Source organism: Bos mutus, chromosome 14 (assembly GCF_027580195.1).
Source record: "Bos mutus isolate GX-2022 chromosome 14, NWIPB_WYAK_1.1, whole genome shotgun sequence".
In the NCBI taxonomy this organism is placed as follows: Eukaryota; Metazoa; Chordata; class Mammalia; order Artiodactyla; family Bovidae; genus Bos; species Bos mutus.
This window is the reverse complement of record NC_091630.1, coordinates 7,062,965-7,075,229: the sequence shown is the minus strand read 5'-3', so window position 1 is coordinate 7,075,229 and position 12,265 is coordinate 7,062,965. Positions and strand designations below refer to the sequence as shown.

General features: G+C 38.8%; 1 pseudogene; it reads left to right on the top strand.

Moving 5' to 3' along the window:
- The first annotated feature begins 7,130 nt into the window (after positions 1 to 7,130).
- On the top strand, positions 7,131 to 11,057 carry LOC102269870 (nucleolar RNA helicase 2-like; annotated as a pseudogene).
- The last annotated feature ends 1,208 nt before the right edge of the window (positions 11,058 to 12,265 follow it).

The following is a 12,265-nucleotide window of genomic DNA, read 5'->3' as shown; positions in this document are numbered from 1 at the left end:
GCTAAGTGAAGCACTATGATAAGCTATTCATAAAACAGCACATATTTTATGATTTTATCTATATAAAATATCCAGAATCGACAAACCTTAAGAGAAAGTAGATAATGGATGTTTGGAATTGACATGTAGATGAGAATGAGGAACAACCACTCATTTTAAGGTGATGAAAATGTTCTAAAACTATAAAGTAGTGATGGCTGCAGTACAATTTGCAAACATTAAAAATTACTGCACTATGCAGTTTATATGGGTGACTTTTATGGAACACTAATATTGAAATAAAGAGGTGAAGGAATTGAGTATAAAAAAATAAATATATTCTTTAACTCTTAGTAAAGATCCTGATGCTGGGAAAGTTTGAAGGTGGGAGAAGGGGACGACAGAGGATGAGATGGTTGGATGGCATCACTGACTCAATGGACGTGAGTTCGAGGAAGCTCCGGGGGATGATGATGGACAGGGAGGCCTGGCGTGCTCTGGTCCATGGGGTTGCAAAGAGTCGGACACGACTGAGGGACTGAACTGAACTGAACTGAGAGATTTGTCAATACATGTTTGAAAAGCATTTAAGTTACAAATACAGGATGAAATGCCACAATTGTTTGGCTCTAATGAATATTTTTTTTGAATTGAAGTGTAGTTAATTAACAATGTCACGTGCATTAGTTTCTGGTGTATAGCACAGTGATTCAGATATCCATGTTTACATAGTCTTTTTCAGTATGGTTAGCAGAATACTGATCACAGTTCTTTGAGCTATCCAGTAGGACTTTGTTGTTTATTTTATATATAGTAGTTTGTATTTGCAATCTCAGACTCATGTCTGTGACTCTGTTTCTGTTTTGTAAATAAGTTTATTTGTGTCGTGTTTTAGATTCCATGTATAATGATGCCGTATAGTAGATGTCTTTGTCTGACTTACTTCACTTAGTGTGATAATCTCTAGGTTCACCCATGGCAATTTTTCATTATTTTTTATGTCTGAGTAGTATTCCATGGAGCACACGTACCACATCTTATACATCCATCTGCTGATAGACATTTTGGTTGCCTCCATAGTTTGCTATTGTAAATAGTGCCTCTGTGATCATTAGGGCGCATGTATCTTTTTGAATTATAGCTTCCTCCAGATATATGCCCAAGAGTGAGATTGCTAGATCACATGGCAAATCTATTATAAGTTTTATAAGGAACTGTCATACAGTTTTCCACAGTGTCTGCACCAATTTACATTCCCACCAACAATGTTGGAGGGTTCCCTTTTCTCCACACTCTCTCCAGTATTTTCTCTTTGTGGAATTTTTAACGATGGCCATTCTAACTAGTGTGAGACAATACCAATTGTGGTTTTGATTTGCATTTTTCTAATAACTAGCAATGTTGAGCATCTTTTCATATGCTATCTCTGTGTTTTTGGAAAATATGTCTATTTAGGTCTGCCCATGATTTGATTTCTTGAGGAGATCTCTAGTCTTTCCCATTCTGTTGTTTTCCTCTATTTCTTTGCATTGATCGCTGAGGAAGGCTTTCTTATCTCTTCTTGCTATTCTTTGGAACTCTGCATTCAGATGCTTATATCTTTTCTTTTCTCCTTTGCTTTTTGCTTCTCTTCACAGCTATTTGTAAGGCCTCCCCAGACAGCCATTTTGCTTTTTCATATTTCTTTGCCATGGGGATGGTCTTGATCCCTGTCTCCTGTACAATGTCACAAACCTCTATCCATAGTTCATCAGGCACTCTATCTATCAGATCTAGTCCCTTAAATCTATTTCTCACTTCCACTGTATAATCATAAGGGATTTGATTTAGGTCATACCTGAATGGTCTAGTGGTTTTCCCTACTTTCTTCAATTCAAATATGAATTTGGCAATAAGGAGTTCATGATCTGAGCCACAGTCAGCTCCTGGTCTTGTTTTTGCTGACTGTATAGAGCTTCTCCATCTTTGGCTGCAAAGAATATAATCAGGAGATATTAAGAAGATGTGGCAAGAATACACAGAAGAACTGTACAAAAAAGATCTTCACGACCAAGATAATCATGATGGTGTGATCACTCATCTAGAGCCAGACATCCTGGAATGTGAAGTCAAGGGGGCCTTAGAAAGCATCACTACAAACAAAGCTAGTGGAGGTGATGGAATTCCAGTTGAGCTATTTCAAATCCTGAAAGATGATGCTCTGAAAATGCTGCACTCAATATGCCAGCAAATTTGGAAAACTCAGCAGTGGCCAGAGGACTGGAAAAGGTCAGTTTTCATTCCAATCCCAAAGAAAGGCAATGCCAAAGAATGCTCAAACTACTGCACAATTGCACTCATCTCACATGCTAGTAAAGTAATGCTCAAAATTCTCCAAGCCAGGCTTCAGCAATACATGAACCGTGAACTTCCAGATGTTCAAGCTGGTTTTATAAAAGGCAGAGGAACCAGAGATCAAATTGCCAACATCCGCTGGATCATTAAAAAAGCAAGAGAGTTCCAGAAAAATATCTATTTTTGCTTTATTGACTATGCCAAAGCCTTTGACTGTGTGGATCACAAAAAACTGTGGAAAATTCTAAAAGAGATGGGAATACCAGACCACCTGACCTGCCTCTTGAGAAACCTATCTGCAGGTCAGGAAGCAACAGTTAGAACTGGACATGGAACAACAGACTGGTTCCAAATAGGAAAAGGAGTACATCAAGGCTGTATATTGTCACCCTTATTTAACTTCTATGCACAGTACATAATGAGAAATGGTGGACTGGAAGAAGCACAAGCTGGAATCAAGATTGCCAGGAGAAATATCAATCACCTCAGATATGCAGATGACACCACCCTTATGGCAGAAAGTGAAGAGGAACTAAAAAGCCTCTTGATGTAAGTGAAAATGGAGAGTGAAAAAGTTGGCTTAAAGCTCAACATTCAGAAAACGAAGATCATGGCATCCGGTCCCATTACTTCATGGCAGATAGGTGGGGAAACAGTAGAAACAGTGTCAGACTTTATTTTTTTTGGACTCCAAAATCACTACAGATGGTGATTACAGCCATGAAATTAAAAGACGCTTACTCCTTGGAAGGAAAGCTATGACCAACCTAGATAGCATATTCAAAAGCAAAGACATTACTTTGCCAACAAAGGTCCATCTAGTCAAAGCTATGGTTTTTCCATATGTATGGATATGATAGTTGGACTGTAAAGAAAGCTGAGTGCTGAAGAATTGGTGCTTTTGAACTGTGGTGTTGGAGAAGACTCTTGAGAGTCCCTTGGACTGCAAGGAGATCCAACCAGTCCATTCTAAAGGAGATTGGTCCTGAGTGTTCTTTGGAAGGAATGATGCTAAAGCTGAAACTCCAGTACTCTGGCCACCTCATGCAAAGGGTTGACTCACTGGAAAAGACTCTGATGCTGGGAGGGATTGGGGACAGGAGAAGGGGACGACAGAGGATGAAATGGCTGGATGGCATCACTGACTCGATGGACGTGAGGTTGAGTGAACTCTGGGAGTTGGTGATGGACAGGGAGGCCTGGCATGCTGGGATTCATGGGGTCACAAAGAGTCGGACACAACTGAGCGGCTGAACTGAACTGAACTGAATGGTTTGATTGGATTGAGTGTCTTTCTGATATTAGAGTTGCATGCTGTTAGCATTCTTTGGGAATTAAGTCCTTTGTCAATGGTATCACTTACAGTTACTTTTTCTTAGTCCATAGGCTGTCATTTCATTTTAAGTTTTTTTTTAATTTAAATTTATTTATTTTAATTAGAGGCTATTTATTTTACAATATTGTATTGGTTTCTTTGCTGTGAAAAAGCTTTTAAGTTTGAATAAGTCCCACTTGTTTACTTTTGCTTTTATTTCTTTTGCCTTGGGAGATTGACCTAAGAAAACATTGGCATGATTTATGTCAACAAATGTTTTTCTTATGCTTCCTTATAGAAGTTTCATGGTGTCATGTATTTTTAAAAAATTTGAAGCCATTTTGAGTTTACTTTTGTATATGGCATGAACATGTGTTCTAACTTCATTGATTCAGCACCACTTACTAAAGAGACTGTTTTTCTTCTACTGTTTTAATATATTCTTGCCTCTCTTGTCAAAGATTAATTGACTGTAGCCTTGTGGGTTTATTTCTGGGCTCTGTTTTCTGTTCCATTGATTGAGATGTCTCATTGATCCAGATGTCTATCTTTATGCCAAAGCCATGTTGTTTTGATTACTGTAACTTTGCAGTACTTTCTGAAGTCTGGGGTGGTTATATATCTTTTTTTTTCTATTTTCTTCAGGGTTTTTTTTTTTTTTTTTTTCATAATTCTAGACTTTTATGGTTCCATATAAATTTTAGGATTATCTGTACTAATTTTGTGAAAAAATATCTTGGGTAATATGATAGATCACATGAAATTTTATATTGCTTTAGGTAGTATTGCTATTATAACAACATTAATTTTGTAATCCAAGAGCATGGGATAGCTTTTGATTTCTTTGAATCAGCTTCAGTTTTCTTTACCAGTGTTTTATAGTTCTTAGCATATAAGTCTTTCTCCTCCTTGGTCAGCTTTATCACTAAATGCTTAAATTTTAAAAAAATGTTATTTTATATTGGACTATATTTGATTTATTAATAAAATGTGTTAGTTCTAGGTGCACAGCAAAGTGATTCAGTTATACATATACATGATTTTTTTTTCAAGTTCTTTCCCCATTTAGGTCATTAGTTTCTTTAAATGTGATTTTAAAATGGATTTCTTTTTTACTTTCCTTTACTGATATTTCATTGTTAGTATAAATAAATGCAAGTGATTTCTGTATGTTAGCCTTGTATCCTGATACTTTCCTTCCATTTTTTAAAATCAGTTCTAGTAGTTTTCTGAGGAATTTTTAATATCTACAGGCTGAACTTAATATCTACAGGCTTAGCAAATTTTAAATCTATAATAAAGTATCATTAGCTGTAAGTAGTATGCTGCAGAATAGATCTTTGGAATTTACTTATCTGGCATAACTGAAACTTTGTGCCATTTAACCACTGTCTCTTCATTTCCTCCTCTTATCAGACCCTGGTAATCACCATTCTACACTCTTCTTCCAGAAGTTTGACTTTTTTAGGTTCCATGTATAGGTGACATGGTACAGTTTTTATTTGTTTCTGTCTTATTTCACTTAGCATATGTCCTCCAGTTCCATCCAAGTTGTCACAAATCACAGAATTTTCTATTTTTTAAGGCTGAGTAATATTCCATTGTGTGTATGTATGTGTGTCTGTTATAACATTTTCTTTACCCATTTATTCACTGATGGATATTAGATTGTTTCCATATGTTGGCAATTGTGAATAGTCCTGGAATGAACATGATAGTACAGGTATCCTGATTTCAGTTTCTTTGGATAAATGTCCAGAAGTGGGCTTGCTGATCACATGGTAGTTCTGTTTTTCAGTATTTTAGGAAAGCTCCATATGTTTTCCATAAAGCCTGTACCAGTTACATTCCCACCAACAGTGTACCAAGGCTCCTTATTTTTCAACACGTGATTGCCAAACACTTGTTATCTTTTGTTTGATAATAATCATTCTCATAGTTATGAAGCAATAGGTCCTGTGGATTTGATTTGCATTTTCCTGATGATTAATGATATTAAACACATTTTAATGTACCTGTTAACCTCTTCTTCTGAGAAATATTTATTCAGGGCCTCTTTCCATTTTTTAAATTGGATTATTTGTTTATTTGCTAATGAGTTATTGGAATCCCTTATGTATTTTGGATAAAATCAATTATTAGACATGTGGTTTACAGATATATTCTCCCCATTCTGTACACTGTCTTATCATTTTGCTGATTGTTGCCTTTGTCATGCAAAAGATTTTTATTTTTTTCTCTAACCCCATTTGTTAATTTTTGCTTTTGTTGTATGTGCCTTTGTGTGTCACATCCAAAAAGTCATTGCCAGGAACAGGGTCATGGAGCCCTTTCCTCATATTCCCCCCAACCCTTAGGAATTTTGTGGTTTCAGATGATAGATTTAGGTTTTAATCTGATTTTGGTTGGTTTTGTGTATCCAATTTCATTCTTTTGCATGTGGATATCAAATTTTCCCAACAATCTATTGAAGAGATTATCCTTTCCTCTCATTGTATTGTATTTTTGAGACCCTTGTAGAAGATTAGTTGTCCATAGATATGCGGGTTTCTAGCCAGGTCTTTTATTTTGTCCCATTGGCTTATGTGCCTGTTTTTATGAAATATACTTTTTTATTAGTTTCTAACATAATTTGAAATCTGGAAGTATGGTGCTTCCAACTTTGTTCTTGCTCAAGATCCTTTTACATATTCAGTGCTTTTTGTGACTCCATATACATTTTAGGATTATTTTTTCTATTTATGTGAAAAATGCCTTTGGAATTTTATAGGAAATTCATTGAATCTGTAGATTGCTTTGAGTAATATGGGAATTTTTGCAATATTAATTATTCAGTTTATGAGCATGAAATATCTTTCCATTTATTTTTGTCTTCTTAAATTTTTTCATCAAGGTTTTATAGTTTTTAATGTATAGATCTTTCATCTCCTTTGCTACATTTTAATCTTTTTGAAGCTATTATAGATGCAGTTGGCTAAAAGTGACCTCCAAAAGGACTTATGCCAAACCTCACCTCCCAAGACTGTTTCTGCCAGTGACCCTGTCCCTGCAGCAGGCCACTGCTGACCCACTCCTCTGCAGGAGACCCTCAAACACTCGCAGGCAGGTCTGACTCTGTCTCTTACAGGGTCACTGCTCCTTTCTGCTGGGTCCTTGTACACACACAGTTTTGTTTGTGCCCTCCAAGAATCTCTGTTTCCTCTAGTCCTTTGGAAGTTCTGTAATCAAATCCCACTGTCCTTCAAAGTCAGATTCCCTGGGGACTCCCAGTGCTTTTGTGGGATCAGATGATCAGGTTATTGTGGGGCCTAGAACTTTTGCAACAGTGCGAGAATTCACTCTCATTCAAATTTTGTCTCTGTCTCATTCACATCCCTTTTCTGTTCTAGGATCAAATCTAGGATTGTCATGGGCTTGGTCTTCTTCTTTTAATCAAAAATGGCCGTGTCTCTTCCTCTCTATGCGATAGACAAGACCACTTGGTGTACACTTGTGCTGAGTCATGCCAAGAAAACTTCTTAGTGATGTGGACTTGGTGTCAGACACAGCCATGGAAAAAGTGGAGATTCTGGGAAAGCAAATGAGAGGCAAGGTAAAAAAGAGAAGCCAAAATCTCATCAGACTGAAGAGGCAGCAGAAGAAAAGGAAGAAATGATTTCCCCCAAAGTTAAAAAGGTTAAAAAGAAAGCAGGGCCTTCTGAGGTTGCAATGAATTCTCCTAAACCCATAAAAGGCCAAAAAGAAAGAAGGGCCATCTCAAGATGACATTATTTCTCCTAAAAACAAAAGTTAAAAAAAATCGAAGAAGCCCTGTGAAAAGACAATTGTTTCTCCTAAAACCAAAAAAGTTATAAAAAATGAAGAGCCTTCTGAGGAAAAGTTGGTGCACCTAAGCCCAAAAAGATGAAGAAAGAAAAAGAAATAAATGAAGAAACTGGAGAGAAAAGCCACAGCTTCAAGAAGAGGTTTCCTGTTTTTGGATCTGACTCCAAATCCAAGGAAGCTACCAGTGAAGAAAACAGTGAGTTAGAGCAGGAAATGACTGTGGAGCAAAAAAAAAAAGGAGCTTTCTCTAATTTTCCCATATCTGAAGAAACTATTAAACTTCTCAAAGCCCAGGGAGTGACCTTCCTGTTTCCCATACAAGCAAAGACGTTTCACCAGGTCTATAGTGGAAAGGATTTGATTTCACAGGCATGGGCAGGAACCAGAAAGACATTCTCCTTTGCTTTCCCTTTGGTTGAGAAACTTCAGGGAGATCTGCAAGACTGGAAGAGAGGCGGTACCCCTCAGGTACTGGTTCTTGAACCCACAGGGAGTTGGCAAGTCAAGTAAGCAGGGACTTTAGTGACATCACAAAAAAGCTGACAACAGCTTGTTTTTATGGTGGAACATCCTATAGAGGGCAAATTGAATGCATGAGGAATGGGACTGATATCCTGATTGGGACATCAGGTCGTATCAAAGATCACCTGCCTGTGTCTTTTTCAATTTTGATTTCCTCAGGGTGTATCGGAGAAGGCAATGGCAACCCACTCCAGTGTTCTTGCCTGGAGAATCCCAGGGTCGGGGGAGCCTGGTGGGCTGCCATCTGTGGGGTTGCACAGAGTCGGACGCCACTGAAGCAACTTGGCAGCAGCAGGGTGTGGACCTAAGAGTGGGATTGCTGGGTCATATGGTGGTTTTGTTCCTAGCTTTTTTTTTTTTTAGGAATCTCCATACTGTCTTCCATAGTGGTGATATCAATTTATATTTCCACCAACAGTGCAAGAGGGTTCTCTTTCCTCTACACTCTCTCCAGCATTTATTGTTTGTAGACTTTTTGATGATAGTCATTCTGGCCAGTGTGAGGTGATATCTCATTGTAGTTTTAATTTTCATTTTTCTAATAATGAGCACTGTTGAGCATCTTTTCAAGTGTTCGTTAGCCATTTGTATGTCTTCTTTGGAGAAATGTCTGTTTGGGTCTTTTCCCCACTTTTTGATTGAGTTGTTTGTTTTTCTAGTATTGAATTGTATGAACTGCTTGTATGTTTTGGAAATTAATCCTTTGTAAGTTTTTTTCATTTGCTATTATTTTCTCCCATTCTGAGGGTTGTCTTTTCACCTGGTTTATAGTTTCCTTTGCTGTGCAAAAGCGTTTAAGCTTAAGTAGGTCCCAGTTGTTTAATTTTTTTACTTCCATTATACTAGCAGGTGGGTCATAGAGGATCTCGCTTTATGCCATCGAGTGTTCTGCCTATGTTTTCCTCTAAGAGTTTTACAGTTTCTGGTCTTATTCAGCACTATGTACAACAGCTAGACCATAGAAGCAACCTAGATGTCCACTGACAGATGAATGGATACTGAAGTTTTACATACACACAATGAAATATTACTTAGCATTAAAAAGGAACACATTTGAGTCAGTTCTAATGATGCGGATAAATCTAGAGTCTGTTATACAGAATGAAGTAAGTCAGAAAGAGAAAGATAAATACCATATACTAATGCACATATATGGAATCTAGAAAGATGGTATTGATGAATGTATTTGCAGGGCACCAATGGAGAAACAGACAGAGAGAACAGACATATGGACATGGGGAGAGGGGTGGAGAGGGTGAGATGTATGGAGAGAGTATCACAGAAACTGACATTACCATATGTAAAATAGATAGCCAATGGGGATTTGCTATATGTCTCAGGAAACTCAAACAGGGGCTCTGCATCAACCTAGAGGGGTGGGATGGGGAGGGAGATAGAAGGGAGTTTCAAGAGGGAGGGACATATGTATACTTACGGCTGATTCATGTTGATGTTTGAAAGAAAGCAACAAAATCCTTTAAAGCAAGTATCCTTCAATTAAAAAATAAATTAACTTAAGAAAAAGACCACCTGCAGAATGGCAAGCTAGATCTCACCAAACTTAAGCATGTTGTCCTGGATTGGTTGACCAAATGTTGGACAAGGGCTTTGATGATCAAGTGGAAGAGATTTTATCCATGGCATGCAAGAATGATTCAGAAGACAACCTAAAACATTACTTTTTTTCTGCAACTTGCTCCCATTGGTTGTGTAATGTTGCTAAGAAATACATGAAATCTACATATGAACAAATGGACCTGATTGGTAAATAGACGCAGAAAATGGCAATAACTGTAGAGCATGTGGCTATCAAGTGCCACTGGACTCGGAAGGCAGCAGTTATTGGAGATAGTGGTTTTCAAGGGCCCACTATCGTATTTTGTGAAATGAAGAAAGAAACCCAGGAGTTGTCGCAGAATGTGGCCGTAAGGTACGATGCCCAGTCATTGCACAGAGACAATCCATAGAAGCAAAGGCAAATCACCAGGAAAGGTTTTAGAAATGGTGATTTTGGAGTTTGGGTTCCAACCAATGTTGCTGCACGTGGTTTAGACATCCCTGAGGTTCACCTGGTTGTTCAAAGTTTTCTGCCAAAGGATGTGGAGTCCCTACGTTCATCGTTCTGGGTGAACAGGTAGAGTTGGAATGACCGGGATTTGCATCTGCTTTTCCCAGCACAAAGAAGAATACCAGTTAGCCCAAGTGGAGCAAAAAGTGGGAATTACATTTAAGCGAATAGGTGTTCATTCTGAAACAGAGATAATAAAAGCTTCTAGCGAAGATGCCATCAGGCTCTTGGACTCCGTGCCTCCCGCTGCTATTGGTCACTTCGAGCAGTCAGCCGAGAACCTGACTGGGGAGCAGGGAACCTTGGAAGCTCCTGCAACAGCCCTGACCCACTTCTCCGGTGCCACGTCGGTAGACCAGCGCTCTGTGAACAACTCAAATGCAGGCTTTGTGACCATGATCGGCAGTGCGCGATTGCAATGCCAAACATTAGTTCTGCTTGGAAAGAACTTGAAGAGCTCCTGGGTGAGGATACTGATTCCAAAGTGAAGGGAATGGTCCTTCTCAAAGGAAAGCAGGGTGTTTGCTTTGACATCCCTACTGCAGCAGTAACAAAGTACAGGAAGAGTGGCGTGATTCACGGCGCTGGCAGTTTTCTGTGGCTACGGAGCAGTCAGAGCAAGAAGGACCAGGGGAAGGATAGCGCAACTTCCAAGGGCAACTGAGGTGTCAGGCGACAGCGGGAAAGAAGTAGAATCTTCAGAGGACAGCGATCAGGAGGCGACAACAAAAGACTGAGTTAGGCGCTCAGTCGTGTCCGACTCTTTATGACCCCGTGGACTAGCCCACCAGGCTCCTCTGTCCATGGAATTCTCCAGACAAGAATACCGCAGTGGGTTGCCGTTTCCTTCTCCAGGGGACCATCCTGACCCAGGGATTGAACCTGGGTTCCCGTATTGCAAGTAGATGCTTTACTGTCTGAGCTACTAGGGAAGCCTAATAGGGAAGCAACAAAAGTTACAGATTCCAAAACAAAGGCCAGAGGCAGAGTTTTAATAAAGCATTCGGACAGTAATTTAAAGTAGAGGATTTATTTGGCAAAAACAGAGCTATGTTCAGCAACATGGAACTGAACATTATTTTTTATGCAAAGTTAAAAGCACATTGTATTTCCATCCTGACCGGTTTCCCAGTCCCCATTTCTTCAAGAGAGGTAAACTTCATCTAAAATATTTCATCTGATTTATGATTGTCATTTATAACTTTATTGCTACTTCTGTCTTGGGTATTCCTTTAGAAAAGGTGTATGGATTAATTACATATTCTAATGTATTGTCTATAGATTCTACAATAGAGTCAAGCAAGTATCTCTGATACTGTTTAAATTGACCTGTCTTTATACTTAGAAATGTCTCTTAATAGTAGGCTTCCCTGGAGGCTCAGATGGTAAAGAATCCGCCTGCAATGCCAGAGACTTGTGTTCAATTCCCTGGGTGGGGAATATCCTCTGGAGAAGGAAATGGCAACCGACTCCAGTATTCTTGCCTGGAGAATTCCATGGACAAAGAAGCCTTGTGGGCTACAGTCCATGGAGTTGCAAAGAGTCAGACAGGACTGGGCAACTATCACTCACACTCACTCTTAATAGTGTCTTTCCTAAATATCATGGGGAATGCAACAGTTTTTAAAGAAACACTTTGAGCACCCAAGGCTTTGTTCTCTAATTGGTACTCCTCAGTCATTTGACTGCCAATTACTCCTATGGTCCTATGATGGATCTTCTAAAAATTAACAGTGAGCAATATTTTGAAGCAAAGTTTCACACTTAACTGTGATGGAACACAGCTTATACCAGCATATGTTCTAGATTTGGAGCAAGAAGAGATAAGAAAGCCTTCCTCAGCGATCAATGCAAAGAAATAGAGGAAAGCAACAGAATGGGAAAGACTAGAGATCTCTTCAAGAAAATTAGAGATACCAAGGGAACATTTCATGCAAAGATGGGCTCGATAAAGGACAGAAATGGTATGGACCTAACAGAAGAAGAAGATATTAAGAAGAGGTGGCAAGAATACACAGAAGAACTATACAAAAAAGATATTCACGACCAAGATAATCATGATGGTGTGATCACTCACCTAGAGCCAGGCATCCTGGAATGTGAAGTCAAGTGGGCCTTAGAAAGCATCACTATGAAAAAAGCTAGTGGAAGTGATGGAATTCCAATTGAGCTATTTCAAATCCTGGAAGATGATGCTGTGAAAGTGCAGCACTCAATATGTC